General features: G+C 37.1%; 1 protein-coding gene across 4 annotated transcripts in view; it reads left to right on the plus strand.

The window, feature by feature from the left end:
• Window positions 1–15,478, plus strand: part of traf3 (TNF receptor-associated factor 3) — a 57,045-nt gene that overhangs the window by 14,130 nt on the left and 27,437 nt on the right. The window lies entirely within an intron of this gene.

The following is a 15,478-nucleotide window of genomic DNA, read 5'->3' on the forward strand; positions in this document are numbered from 1 at the left end:
CAGTAAGCAAACCAAGGTAGAGAAGAGATTCTGTATTGATGCCTTGATTAGTGTGTGTGTTGAAAAGGCACTACTCATACAAGACTCTGTAGAACTCAAAGGCTCAACAGACTTTGGGGCTGTGCTTTTCCATTATCCTGTAGACCTTTTGAGAAACAAGTTACATATTGAGGTTTGCTACTGGAGTTTTAGAAGAGAATGATCTGTTTTGTTACCATAGCTGGTTCTAAGAATTCTGAAGATCCTTTTTAAATTGTGTATTTGATAAATGTATGATGTTATACAGTAAATAGCAATGTTGAAGCAGCTTTCTAGAACTTGCAATGGCAGATCAGGAACTTGTAGGAATTCTGAAAACATTGTTTGCTTTGTCTTACAGGAGGAAAAAAGACATTAGCACATCACTATCTACATTACTTTTGGAATATTTTTATTACATTCTTTCACCAGAGTTTTTACTTGGGTATTAACATAGGTAGTCATGTGATCTGAACAGGAACCATGTTTACTGTGCCTACAAGGAGTCCAGTAGCGGAGTCAAAAATCCGAAGGCTATTCATATCCTTTCATTTTTACATTGTCATTCATTTAACGAGTTATACAATAATCTTTCATGTTGTAATGTGTCATTTCATTAATTGTAACTGGTGGTGTGAAAAAATAAGTCTCCAGTATTTTTTGCATAGGTTTAATCATCCCATGTAGCCAGAAAATTAAGGAAAACTGGCAGGAGAATACAGCTGTTTATTACATTTTGAGGACAGTTGCTTAGGTGTGAGAACAGTGGAGACCCCAAACAACACCAGAAAAGCCTTTAGGTAGCAAACAGTTAAAGTGAGCCTTGCATAGGGGCGAAGTGCCCTACACTGAAGGCTTCTTAGAAGTCTATGCCAAAGTGTTCACTTTGGGAATTTCATTGTCAATGGTGATCTCATAAAATATCCATCAATTGCACGCTAAAATGAGATTTTCCTTTTATATCATAATACAAACTACATCGATCTTGGCAAGCCTTTTCTTGGATTAGTTCAGAGGTACTTAACTCCAGTCTTGAGGTCCATTAGTGGTTGCAGGTTTTTTTGCTTTAACCAGTTTCTTAATTAGAACCCATTTGTTTATTACTAAAGTAATATATTTTTTGGGTTTTTAATTTGTTTGTTTTGATTCAGAACCCTTAATTGCCATTTTAGTTTTAAACAGCTGCATTTAGGTATTAGTTGTTACTTGTTTTCTTAACCAGACATCAGTTAATAATGAGGTGCAAATGACAAAGCAACCACCATCACTCCAGCTATCGTGTTTCCATTTAAACCTGCGTATATGCATCATGAAATATCTCTGGAATACAAGGTTTTGTAATAAATAATAGAGAAGGACCAAGAGGTACAAATCTGTGCTGGACAACAAAACATGAATGTACTCAGAAAATGAAAAGTCTGTGGTAGATTTTTTTTTTTTTTTGGTGTAAGAATGAAAAGCACTGACCAGCCATATAATTAAATACCAAGTTTCATTATCTGCTAAGCCTGGCTTCTATTGTAATGTAATCCAATGTACACATCCAGAACTGGAGTTGAGTACCCCTGCTTTATTGGAAAATTCTTCATACGTTGTTTTCCTTTTTGTTATTCTTTTCTGTTTAATCATATATTAAACATTACTTGCAAATCATGCAAACCCTATTTCATCTGCACAGCAGCATTAATTGATAGGATCTAGTCTTTCATGTAAATTGGCTACACAATGTGCTAGAGGATACACTGAAAAAAACATACAATGCTTGTATTAAGTTAAGAATTTACAGCTCATAAATTAAGTGGCGTCAGGCCTGTGTCACATTACACTACTTTTTCAACCATGTTCATTTGTAGATTTCATTACATAATCTTAGCAAGTCAGGGTCGGTTACAGTTCAATTCTGTGACCATTGGTTGTGTAGTCTGACATGCCCAGCGACTCAGTCCAACTGATTTGCAAATCACCCCAACAAAATCAAACCAGTTAAGTTATGGGGCTGGCTCTGTGTGTATAAGAGCTGTCAGTTGTTGAACACTTAGCTGGAAGTACGATACAAATGAGGAATGAGTCAATGAGGAATAAAGAACACTGATGATATGGAGCTGACACACACGGTGGGTTCATCTGATGTCTTGTTTTTTCATAGTGTGATAGAATTGAAAAAAGAAAAGAGAGGGCAGAGATTGCAACTGAACATGCTGGACCCTTGCCTTGGTTCTGGCTCTGTTAGGCAGCATGTTATTGGACTTGGAGAAAGTGGGCTAGTTTGCAATCTTTTGCAAATGTGAAACTGTGGTGGAAAGTCATCACGTGGTTGTGTAATTTGACATATCCTGAGATTTCTAGTCACTTGGTGTGAAATGCTCAGATGAGGAGATCAGTAACTGAAGTTGTCAAGGTTGAAACCCCTTCCAACTAGAAGTCAAATAAGGTGCTGGGCTGGACTTAAAGGTTTGTAAAGGTTATTGAATTTTGCTGTACCCCATCTTGATGATTTTGATTTTACAGTCTGCATGTGTTTCTTAGTTTCTGAGCACTTTAGATTGGTATACTGGAAGTGGAGGAGTATGAGCTTGACTTGGGCATGATTTTTTTTCCCCACCCCAGCAGTTCTTCAAGTTTAAAGGCTAGGAATGTGAGCTGACAACATGTAGAGTAGTACCCGTTATTTGGAAAGGATTCATAACATGAATCAGTGGTATGGAATATTTTGCAGTCTTCTAGAAAATCTTGGAATATCACTTCTTACCTTTGCCTACACAAAGTGATCAAGGATTTCCTTTTTCACCTCATGGAAATTACCTCTGGGTTCTCGAGCAGTCCAGTTATGGTAAATGAATTAGTGATTCAGTGCACTTCTGACAAAAGTTTGGAAAATCATTGTTCATCTCAATTGTAATATCTTAGAAGTATTACTGTGAGAATACAGTGACAGTGCTGCTAGGAGCCCCCTCATCTGAAGGTGTCTGCCTCATTCTGTCACATTCATTTTCTTTTTTTGTTTGTTCTGTCAGCCTACCCAAGTACAATAATGATGTGAAACATAGACCCATTACATCATAATTTATTAGGTAGGGGTGATATTCATCTCCTCTGTAGAGTACTATTCATTCAAAACAAACCACCAAGTATAAATTTGCTGCGCCTTGGCTTTTTGTGATTGTAAGGGGAATTAACAGATATTCTGCCTTTATCTATATTTAATGAGAGAATATGATTCAGCATGCACTAGTGTGATGAGGATTGTGTGTATGTGGTTTTAAATTGTTAAATAAGAGGAAAACCTTTAGATCAATGCGGGTTGGCTGTTGTACTGTGTCGTGTGTGGTTGTCACTTTGTGTAATTTTATTTAGTTATTTCGCACGTTGTAGGAAGTATATGCTTTGAACACCTCCTTCAAAGACATCTCTTTTATCCTCATCAGAAAAGTCAGATGAGAAATGTTATTACATTTTGCATATAATCTTCCGCTGCCATTCTGCAAATGTAGATTCACCTCATGGGAATTAACACTGCCGTCCCAAACCTAAAATATGTAGGATAAAGCACAGTTGTGTGTTTTTTGTGTGTGTTTTTTCTCTTTATCCTTATTTGTATTTCTTTTTTCTGTTAAGATCACACCCCTGGCTACTCACCCCTGTATTGTATGTTTGTCACTCTTGGTTGCATAATGCTCTAACATTTTTTTTGCAGTTGGAAGTTGGATCAAAGACAAAAGTTTTTAAAAACAATTACATAAAGTATAACCCATCACTATTTACATCAGGCATCCCCAGTACCTTTGGCTTGTGTACCAAAGATATAAACATTGACTCTTTTTACTTCTGGCCTATGATTTGCATATGGAAGTGAATTCCTTCTCAATATTTTATTCTTTTTATCTTAAATTATAATTAGTTAGCCTAAGTGGAGATGTATTACAAGCTGGCGGTCTGATCTATGTGTGTATCTGTTTATTTGAATCGAGCACATATAGGGCACTTTCTCTTTATCCTGTTTGGGCTCTCCTTTTCTTTTTTTCTTTTAGCAGTTTCTATTTTATCTCAATCATATAACAACTGACCTTTTAAGAACTTTAACATGCATAGCTGTTTTCAATCAGTTCATTTCCTAAATCCACTTAACATATTTCAGGATTGACTATAGTACTAAAATCCCTCCAGCCCAGTACTGAAAGCAGCTGATGTGATTTATGTAACACTTGTCTTTCATCAACACAAACACATATTGTGAGCCATATACAGGCATGTCTATTTTTTTTCTTCTTCATGCACTATTATACTCATGAGATGGTAAAAGTGAAAATGTGTGAAGTGCACTTTAGTGCTGCTTTCTTGAGTGCATGGCATGACATAGAAACCTTTAATACTTGTTAAATGTGCAGTACGTATAGTGTAACTTGTAGCTGTGATGCTACATGGAATGTCATGCCAGGTTTGCCTTTCCCCTGAGCATATCTGAGAAGTTACTACTACTGTCCGTACAATAGTTGCAGAAATATTTGGATGCTTTCTTCTAGGAGTTCCAGTGCTGAATATGAGGTATGTCTGAGTTTCTCCAAAGGTCTCAAGTTTATTTGTTATCAAGCAGTTGGTTTCTTATGAAAATCAGCAAACTTTTCAGCACTTTAGAAAAGCTGTGTATATTCTTTGGCATTTTAACAGTGCTGTTTTGTTACAGAACGATCATTATGAAATCAGATGACTACTGGATGCTTATTATGTTTGCTATTTGAAAGTAGTAATGTAGTGTTTGTTTATTCTGGTTGTGAATTTGTCTGCTCTACTCTGCATGAATCCTGTTACTGAATAAGTGTATACTGAAACTCTAAGCCCTTCAAAAATGTTCCTTCCTTCAGATTCACGTATTTGACTTTCATCTCAGAATATTCAAGTCTGCGATAGCACTTAGATCCAAACAGCAGCACCACTGTAATGTTGCCAGTGACACAAGAATATAAGCACATTTTGCGTTCTCTAATTGTATCAGCTTATTAGGTGCCAGTATATCAACTGCTGCACAGACTATATAATCATCAATGGTCAAGCTCAATTGCCAATCTCTGTGATTGATATGGTTTTAGTTTTAACTGCTGGACTTATTTTTACCTTCATTGTTGTTCATAACTCATCTTAAGTTTCAATTTTTCTAAGTTTAGTATTAAAGATATTGGAAAATAATGTATATAAATATTTCTTTATGTATGAATTGGTCTAGGCATTTTCTCACTATCAAATGACATTCAAAACTTCCCAGTGAAACCTAAAGACAGCTATTTAAGTTATGGTTCATTTGTTTGAAAGGAAATGTCATTGGGAGGTGTTATATAAAAAATACAATAAAGTTGAGCTTTCTTCTTATCAAATGATAAGATTACATTTAAGATTACATATCCCTTTGTTTATGCTTGACACATTAGTTGCTAAAAAAAAAAGTATTAACCCTATTTTTCTTTGTTTTAAGGATCTCAACACTGTTTTACCCAATAAAGTAGAAGTTATGTCCATAGACATTTAGCATGTTGATTTTCTTGTTATAAGGTTAAGCATGATTATAAGAACAAGCTGTAGAAATATGTATTTTGATTGCAAAGATGAGGTTACTTTTGGCTTTGTACATGCTTATTCTAACTGCTAACACTTTTTATTTGGAGACATGAAGAGTGTTACAAAGAGGTGGACAGAGTTTAGGAATGTAAAAACTGTAGTTGCGATGAATGACGTGACAGGTTATGCTTGCTTGGACATCTGAATTATTAGAAGCACACTTTAAATATATAATTCTTTTTTAAATATAAAGTTGAGCTTTCTTATTAGCAAATGATAAACCCATTCTCCCCCCCCCCATTCAAATAATAATTGAAATCGAACAGCGAAAAGTACCCGAGATGTATATTAAATGTAAATTGTTTGACCTTTTTATGTTTTCATTTCAAATGTTGCTGAAGTAGGTGGGGGCAGTCTTGAATTGAAATGAAAGATGACAAAATACTGTCTCACTTTCTTTTTCCATAAAATAACTGTTGGGTGGATTATCTTGGGACTGTGAGACATAAACTGGCTTAGATCCTTACAAAAAGCAGAGTGATACTCGATATTTAAGCAACATGGAAGCCTCAAAAGTGAAAGTTACACGTCTTTGACTTAAGTTCAACTTTGGTTATCCTCAGTGGCTCGTTTTGGCAAGCTTTCTTTCCTTCATGGTTCTGGATGTGGTATTAGATAGATTGATACTTTATTAATCCCAAGGGGAAATTCACATACTCCAGCAGCAGCATACTGATAAAAAATATATTAAAGAGTAATAAACATGCAGGTAAAACAGACAATAACTTTGTATAACGTTAACGTTTAATCCCCAATTATCTTACTGCAGATGTTGAAGGAAGCCAGTCTTCTAAGGAAGTATAGTCGGTTCTGTCCTTTCTTGCACAGAGCATCAGTATTGGCATTCCAGTCCAATTTATCATCCAGTTGCACACCCAGGTATTTATAGGTCTGCACCCTCTGCACACAGTCGCCTCTGATGATCACGGGGTCCAGGAGGAGCCTGGGTCTCCTAAAATCCACCACCAGCTCCTTGGTTTTGCTGGTGTTCAGGTGTAAGTGGTTTGAGTCGCACTTTTTAACAAAGTCCTTGATCAGGTTCCTATACTCCTCCTCCTGCCCACTCCTGATGCAGCGTATTAGAGTGTGTTTCTTTGTCCATTTTAATTTGCTGTCTCAGATTAGTGTACTTTGATCTCCTTGTTAAGCTGCCGATATTTCAAAGCAGGTTATTGACATTGAAGTTGACCTGTTGACCTTGATTAAGGTGGTCTTGCATTGTGAACTTCATTTTTGTTTTTTCTGAGCTAACTTTGGCTTGTGACCTATACTTGCTCCTCTGCCTTGATTGTTCTTATTCCTGAGCATACCCACCAGCGCATAGGATGCTGATTGCTTCTTTGTTTACTGTGTGATGTCTTTCCTAATGCTGAACTAACATATCTATCAAGTTGTAAATTATTCATCCAGCCTGAATTTGGTCTATAATCTCTAATCACGTTGCTGTTATTTATTCTGTCTAAGATGAATTTCTGATACTGAATGTACCTAGCTGAGGAAAAATGATTCTTGATTCTGAGATTACTTTGCTATCTTGAAGTTGACTTTGAATTTTGAGTTCTAGGTGCAGAGAACAACTTACTTCTTTATTTAAGCAAGAAGTACAAAATAGTGTTCCCATTTTAGATGTTTCCTAATGGTTATACTTGTAGCCTGCTTAGTGTATCCCAGATTATACATTTTAAGCTTCATGCTAGAGTTCTTTGCGGGACACTTTCAGGTTCTTTGGGGTAATGGTGGAAGATGCTGTATATTTTGTTCAGTGTTTTTGAAGAAATTATACTTTGCCTGAGTTGAATCAAAGTGGTAATTATACCTTTTTATACTAAATATTTTGGAGGTTGCCTTGCAGTGTCTCTTTGTTTTTGTACTGTTTGCAGCTGTAAGGTACTTTCTGGGGAGGAAGCTGTTGAGTGCCCTTTTTAAACTCCTTCTAAACTGTTCACTTGTAGCAGTTTTCTGCATGAGCCAAACCTGTTTTCGACTTAATAGACTTTACTGACCAAAGTTGATTAGGAATGGCTATGCTGTAGAAGCAGGTGAGCTTTCTTGCTTTCTTTCTTTCTTTCTTTCTTTCTTTCTTTCTTTCTTTACAGTGTGTATACTTTTGATTTTGTTATTGTTAGAGTTCAGGATTTTTTTGTAGGTAGGATCTGCATCTTCATACATTCCTGTAATTCCCCACAGCTAAGCTGAAGCAGGAACCCCTTAGGTTAAGATTCCCACAAGGGAGTGTTCTTTCTGCACTACTTGAGTGAGTGAGCATTAGCTACTTTTGTCTGGACTAATACTGTGATGAAATGGAGGAATTTTGCATTTGTAAACAAAAGAGGATGGATTTTAAAAATTCTACAGAAAATCGCTTGCCATGATACAACAGTACCTTTTGGTTGAAAGAACGTCTAGGAATCTCAGTGCAATATGGCATTGACTAGTGCTGCTAGGTTAAACTCAACCAGATTCATTATAAGACTCCATTGTGATGTGATCCCTGACCATATTTTAAGTAGTAATGGTAGTAAATGAAAAATGTCTAATTCAATTACTAATTTTTCTGGCAATTTTGTTTTTTTTTTTTTTTTACTGAGAGCAGTGGTTTGAGTGATATTTAGAAGCAGCAGCAACACAGAGATGGACTTTATAATGTGTAATAGAAAAAAAGTATATATTCAGTATTTCCAATTGCATTTTATATTGATTATAAAATAAGTATTATTTTAAACCAATATAAATAGTCTCCTTATTTCTAGCCTTTTATTTCAGATGTCTGACATCTGATTCACAGTAAGAAGCCAGCCATCATTGCTCTTGCCCTGATTTGCATAAACAGTTCTAAATTCCCCTCATTATCTATCGAAACCAGGCTTTACTCTGTTGATTTCACAAGGCTGCCTTCTGTTTTTAAACTGCTTGCCGTGCAGAAAGTCCTATGCTAGGGTGCTGCAGCTTTGTGGGGGCAGGGTTTTGAGCTGGCCATGGGTTTCAAACCAGCTTGATGCTGTGTAATAAGGGGGAAGGCCATCATTTTATTTTCTTGAATAATGTGTGTCTTTGCAGCTTGTTTAAGTGGTGTGTTGTGCATTTGTTGCATAGTTTTGTTTTTTTTTTTGAGCTGAAAGTCTCAGTCGTTACGTAGCATTAAGCAGTTATCTGTCAGCAGCTGCATTTTTTGGCCAGCCTCTCTAGTCTAAATTGATATATGCACAGTCCACTTTTGCATTTCACTTTTCAAAATGGTTAGTGTCTGATTTTTTTTTTTCTTTCATTAATTTTTAGATTCCCTTGTCTTGACAGAATATTTCTGAACAAGTTATTTTATGTAGTGCTTTGAATCTTATGCAGTTTTTGTACAGTTCTTTTTTTAGTATGATTCTTTTGCCTTATTTATAGGCTTGATTAATGGACTTGTCTGAAGTTATGGTTTTAAAGTTACCAGTGTATGTGTTTGAAAGATGGAGGGAATGTTTCATTAATGTTAATCAAGTGGCACTGTTCCTGGAAACCTGCTTGACTCTTCTGTACCTCCTTTTGTAGTTTCTTGTTATGGCTTTTTAGGGGGAAAGTTCTTTCCAATGATGCAGTTGTGTTGAAGAAACTCATCAAGCCTGTACTGGTCTTTATAATGGAATTAATGAAATAGTTCAGCTGTTGAGGAATGAATTTCCTTAAAATTGATTTGTATGATGATCATTGGAGAGCATTACACTTAAGGGACGATGTGGAGCAGAACCTATTCATCTGCTGGACATCACTTCTAGGCAGTTTGTGTTGTGTTTTCTCCCTGTAGAGATTATACAGTAAATGCTTTTCATCATTATGCCTTGGTGCCTCTGAGCTATAACAGCTAGTCTAGTGTGAGAGGGCTCTTAATAAAGCAGATTCCTATTCCATAATCCGGTTTTCCCCATGCTTGATGCCAGAAATACTGGTGGAGCTCGGCCAAGTCTAGAGAATCACTAAGTCTGCTGGCTTGTGGTTTCCTAATATTGTGCATGAGCACAGCAGTCAAACAGTTTTTAGACAGTCAATCGTGTGGCCTGATTTTGGATGAAGGCCAAAGCCCTCTACACTGAACTGAGGGAAACACCAGACATACTTTATAAAGCCTCTCTCCCTCTGTCTCTCTCTCTCTCTCTCTGTGTCTCTCTCCTTCTCTCTCTCTCTCTTCCTCTCCCTCACACACTCACATTTCTCTCCAGAGTTTTGCAGCTGACTCTCTTAACTATTTTGCCATGCAGTTTGAGAGTGGCAAAGGATGAGAGGTACAATTTATATATAAAAAAAAGACAAAAACAGAAAGAAGTGATGTTGATTGATACATTAAAACAAGTCCTTCCAAAATGATGAAATAGTTAAGAACAGAAATGCTTGAATAATTAGTAATCAGTGGAATCATTTGCTGTAGCTTCATCCTGCTTTGTTTCCATTTCCCCTGTGACTGTTGACTTTGAGCTTCAGTCCCAAATGGTGGCTTTATCGACGTATATTCTTTATTTTCAAGAGCTTTTCACTTGGTTTCTTTTTTCCTTTAAGCTCTTGTTAAAGATCTAGTCTGTACATTTACAAGACACAAATGTGATGGACTCTTCAAGTTTGTTTCTTTCATGGTATTTTTATGGATGCAGCACTTCAGCTGTTGACATAAAATTATAGAAATGGTTTTAACCATGAAGTTGCCAGCTATCCAAAGCATATTGTCAGCTACAAAGAATGGTACAATATATAATAATGACTGTCTGTCTAGAGTCACAAGGCCTTTCTCCATGCTATTCGTGATGGCTTGGCAGACCTGTGTGGCTGAATGCTGTATCATAGTTAATTAACTTGTGCATCTTCCACATATCACTTTTACATTTATATCTATTGATGTTCATGTTGTGGGGGTTCATCTCTAAACTATTGTGAATATCGTGAGTCTCATTCAATATACTGTCAACAAAAGTAATTTCAGTTTCTTTATAAGTACTTTTGTTCAGATGAGTCTCAGATTGAAAGTGCAGGTTGTCCTTTTAGTGTAAACTTAGAATATCATATATTTACAATCTCTGGGCTTTGCCAGTTAATCTAAAATGAAAGCTTATTTTGAGCGGAGAGTCCCTATACATGTTTCTTGGTGGAAAGCACCTACAGTTTAACTTCCTTGCGCTGTGTCTAAAACATTTTTTTTTCACAAGTTTGTCTTTATACAGTACTTGGCAACATCTCCTGTAATGTGTACTAGGTTAACAGTCAGATCCCCACATTCAAGCTTGTTTTACTGTATATGTTAGAATATCATGGATATGTAAACATGTAAGAGGCAGTTTGAGTTTTTTGCAGAACCTTTTAAGTTGATAGTATGTTTTTCATTCATTTATACAGTGGTACTCATATTTTTTCCAGTCCTGATTGGTTAATAAAATACTGTTGTGTTACTGTGTTAGCCTTTTGATATGTTTTAGATTTCAATACAGATTTCATTTGTATTCTTTGCATTCTTGCTTCAGCATCTCTCATCTATATATTGTGCTATGAAAACTACGTAAAAAAACTCCTCTATCTTTTACAATTTAGATGCAGATGTCTGTTTACCAGTAAGATTACTTGCTAACCAAATGTAAAGTCCCATAATTATAAAAAAAATTTGTAACCGTGTACAACCCAAATGATGGCGGGCTTTAGCGGCTAAAGTCTGTCACTGTGTGACCATTTCCAGCATTTGACAACCTTACTTTTGACTTGTGGTGTTTTCATCTTCCTTTTACATTATTGTATAGAATTTGAAATAATTGTTTCCTTTTTGTTAACCTGCAGGCAGTTCAGTGCATTGTGCAAACGGCAAGGGCACAAACAACTTAAAATGGTTGGGAGGGGGGGTTCATTCTAGTCCATCGAAGGTGTTGATTTTACAAGTAGAAATTTTTGTTATAGTAGAATGATGACTGGTAGAATGTCTAACTAAATGGCATTTTCCATGTATAACAAGAATTGTTTTTAATTAAGAAATGAGCTACAGTGAAAACTTGTAGCTGTTATGGTGCTCTGGGTCCAAATTTGGATAGACCTGCACTAATGGATTAAAGTCATATTTCTTATCAGCGAGCAATTAGGCACATCAATTTACAAATAAGTGCTCTTTTTTTCCCTTCCAGCTATATTGATAATGGAATATAGCAGGATTTATCCCCTGCTAGAAGAATAACTTGGATGACGTTTTCTGAATTTCTCTTTCCCGTTTTCTTTTATTGTTTATAGGACAACTGAAGTTTGCATCGCACCATACACTTTTTTAAGTAAGGCAAAGTACTTTACTCTGAATTGACACGTTTATTTTAACTAGTTTTTTGCCTCATCCAAATTCTTTACCAAAGCCAGTTACTGCATTTTATTAATTTACTAGCAAAATACCCGTGCTTCGCAGCGGAGAAGTAGTGTGTTAAAGAAGTTATGAAAAAGAAAAGGAAACATTTTAAAAATAATGTAACATGATTGTCAATGTAATTGTTTTGTGACTGTTATGAGTGTTGCTGTCATCAAGGATTTGATTATCATTATTTCTTTCAATCAGGTTCGTATTTGGAGGATGTGTTGTGTTCAAGTTATATTTCGTGTTTGTCAACCGTTTGTAAAGATAACCGGTTTTAATTCATCGAAGTGTTCACTACCCAAATTGGTACTCGTGAATCTAAGATGTTTAACAGGCATTCCCGGTATTAAGTTGTGGATTTGCCTGCGAATATTTAGTGGCAGTATGTCTATGAACTTAATTTAAACTTAAGCTTTACACCTTGCTTTCCTATTGATATGTCTACAAAGGCTTCCTTTAGCTGGATATTGACTTTTTCCACCATTTGCTTTGTTTCCGCAGTAGCTGCACTTATGAATATGCTTGTGTGCGTCACTCGCTTCATATTCTTTTGCTGCTTTCTCAATTGTGTAATGCGTTTTTTGTTCAGCGCTCTTTGGAGCTCTTGCTTGTTCTCTGCGTACTGCGTTAAAAGTCACTTCATGTGAGCCGCTTGGAGTACATGCATCGAAGGTTCTCAGCTGTGCTTGTGCTATCTAGTGTGATCTTGCGATGTCCACAGCTTTATGTAATGTTGGCTCAGACCCGGCACTTAAAAGTTTCTCTCACATGTTTGCTGAGTTTGTGCCAAACACTATTCTATTCCCTGACCATCTCATCTTCGTATGCATAAGCACAGTCCTTCACCAGCAATTTTAACTTGGTTACAAAGTGATCAAAAGTCTTGTTTATACCCTGCGTCTTCTCATTAAACTTGTACCTCGCGAATATCGTATTCGTCTTAGGCATGACAAACACCTCAAAACGGTCATAATAAGTTTTTAGTACCTTGGCTTCCTCCTGGGTGAGAGTCCATGTGTTAAAAATGTCTCTTCCTTTTTCCCCAGTCCACAGGAACAGGTAGCTGCGTTTCTCACTCTCTTCTTTGCCTTTTAGCGGGCCAGAAAACATCAGCTCCTTATGCTGTCGGAACTTTTTCCATTCTCCCGTCAGGTTAAGCGAATCCCAGTCAATTTGTGGCGAGGGAACTCCAACAAAATCCACGACTGTCCTCTATTCTGACACCATGTCTTGTTTTAACAAATTGTGAAAAATGAAATGATGGCGAGACTTTCTTTTAAAGTATGCAGGGGAACTTTATTTATTACAGCTCTTACATTCACGGCATCCGTGCTCTAAATTAACTTCCATAATAGTAACCTTGAGGTCCCTTTTTCTGGTGCCTTCCTGATGACATAGGTGCCTAAACCATGCCTGATAATAATACATTTCAATGACATATAAATATTACAGTGATCACCTCGACAGACATCTCACCACCCAAATCGCTACTCGTGAATCTAAGATATTTAACAGGCATTCCCGGTATTAACTTTTTGATTTGCCTGTGAATATTTAGTGGCCGCGTGTCTATGAACTTGTGGAATTGCCCACGAGTATTTAGCGACAGCATCTCTATTAACTTGTGGATTTTTCTGCAATTATTTGTCAGCAGCGTCACAAAGTTGTTTTCATCTAGCTGCATCAGAAAATGTAGCACGACATCTAACACGCCTCCTTTTTACTATTTTCTCACAGCTTGGATTGCTGCTGACGAACGGCCTTATATGGGCAGGCACTCAATTACGTGGGAGGCGTGGGTATGGGGGACGCAATATAGGCAGGCAGCCAATTACGTGGGAGGTGTGGTGATGGGGGACGCAACTCCGCCTCACACGGCAACCGAGCTGCAGGCTATGGCCGTATATGTGTACGTAAGTAGGATTCAGTTATGACCGTTACACGTAGAATTTCGAAATGAAACCTGCTTAACTTTTGTAAGTAAACTGTAAGGAATGAGCCTGCCAAATTTCAGCCTTCTACCTGCACGGGAATTAGGAGAATTAGTGATGAGTGAATGAGTCAGTCAGTCAGTCAGTGAGGGCTTTGCCTTTTATTAGTATAGATTATTAAATCACTGACTGTGATGATTTTACTTTATGGATTTGAAAGAGAAAAGTTTGTGAATTCTTTTTCTAGTTGTTATATTTTTTGTGAATAGTACATTTATTATGTTATTATACAGGGTATATCTAAAATTTCATTTAGAGAACCACGATTACTGCCTTAGCTTTATGTTTAAAATTTTGCCCAATTGATAAGAGCGAATGAAACCTGTCTGATCTTGGTTAATTCATTTGGAGATTACTAGTTGAAGTGAAGGCATCTTGCCAGAAGTTTGGTGAACAACTTTGCGTCCGAGTTTATTTTATATAATGACCACTTTTCCTAATTTGTTTAAACTTCTGTTGCTAAGAATTCATCAAAATTGTGTGAGATTTATTTTAGAACATATTTTAGAATCCTCAAGGACCAGGAATAAATTAATTTACAGTACTCCATTTTCATTTAGTTGCTTTGTGTGTATGAATCATTTTTAGAACAATGGAAAGTGTTAAATGCAAGTATTTACACTGCTCCAAATTAAGGGAACTCTTAATCATCACAGTCTAACACCAAGTCAGTTAAGCTTCACAGGTATCAAGCTGTCCAGTTTAGAAGCATAAGCGATTGTGAATCAGCTTCACCTGATTTGGTGCAAATGAAAGGTACAACAGGTGCGCTGATGAGGCAACAGTAAGATGGTTGCTCTCTCTTTATCCCTCCTGTGATTCTTCTCTAGTTTTGCATTTTGCTAGTGTCCTTGTCACTATTGGTACCTGCAGCCAATTCTGGTTGGACAGGTAGTCCAGCTCCTCCATGATGGCACATCCATACATGCCATCGCAAGATTTTCTGTGTCTCCCAGCACAGTCTCAAGAGCATGGAGGAGATGCCAGAAGACAGGCCATTCCACGAGTAGACCTGAACAGGGCTGTAGAAGGGCATCAACTAAGCAGCAGGACCAATGTCCTCTCCTTTGTGCAAGGAGGAATTGGTACGAGGAGCACTACCAGAGCCCAACAAAATGACCTCCAGCTGGCTACTGGTGTGCATGTTTCTGACTAAACTGTCAGAAACCGATTCCATGAAGGTGGTATGACATCCTCTAGTGGGACCTGTGCTCACAGCCCATCACTGTGCAGCTTGATTGGCGTTCGCCAGAGAATGCCACAATAATCAGCACTGCCATTGGCGCCTTGTTCTCCTCACAGATGAGAGCAGGTTCACACTAAGCACATGTGACATATGTGAAAGAGTCTGGTGATACTGTGGTGAACGTTATGCAACTTACAACATCTAGCATTAACAGTTTGGTGGTGGGTCAGTGATTTGCTTAGGGGGCATATCCTTGGAGGGTCTTACGGAACTCCATGTACTAGACAACAATACTCTGACTGCTGTTAGGTACCGGGATGAAATCCTCAG

This window comes from Polypterus senegalus, chromosome 18 (genome assembly GCF_016835505.1).
Source record: "Polypterus senegalus isolate Bchr_013 chromosome 18, ASM1683550v1, whole genome shotgun sequence".
NCBI classification, from domain to species: Eukaryota; Metazoa; Chordata; class Cladistia; order Polypteriformes; family Polypteridae; genus Polypterus; species Polypterus senegalus.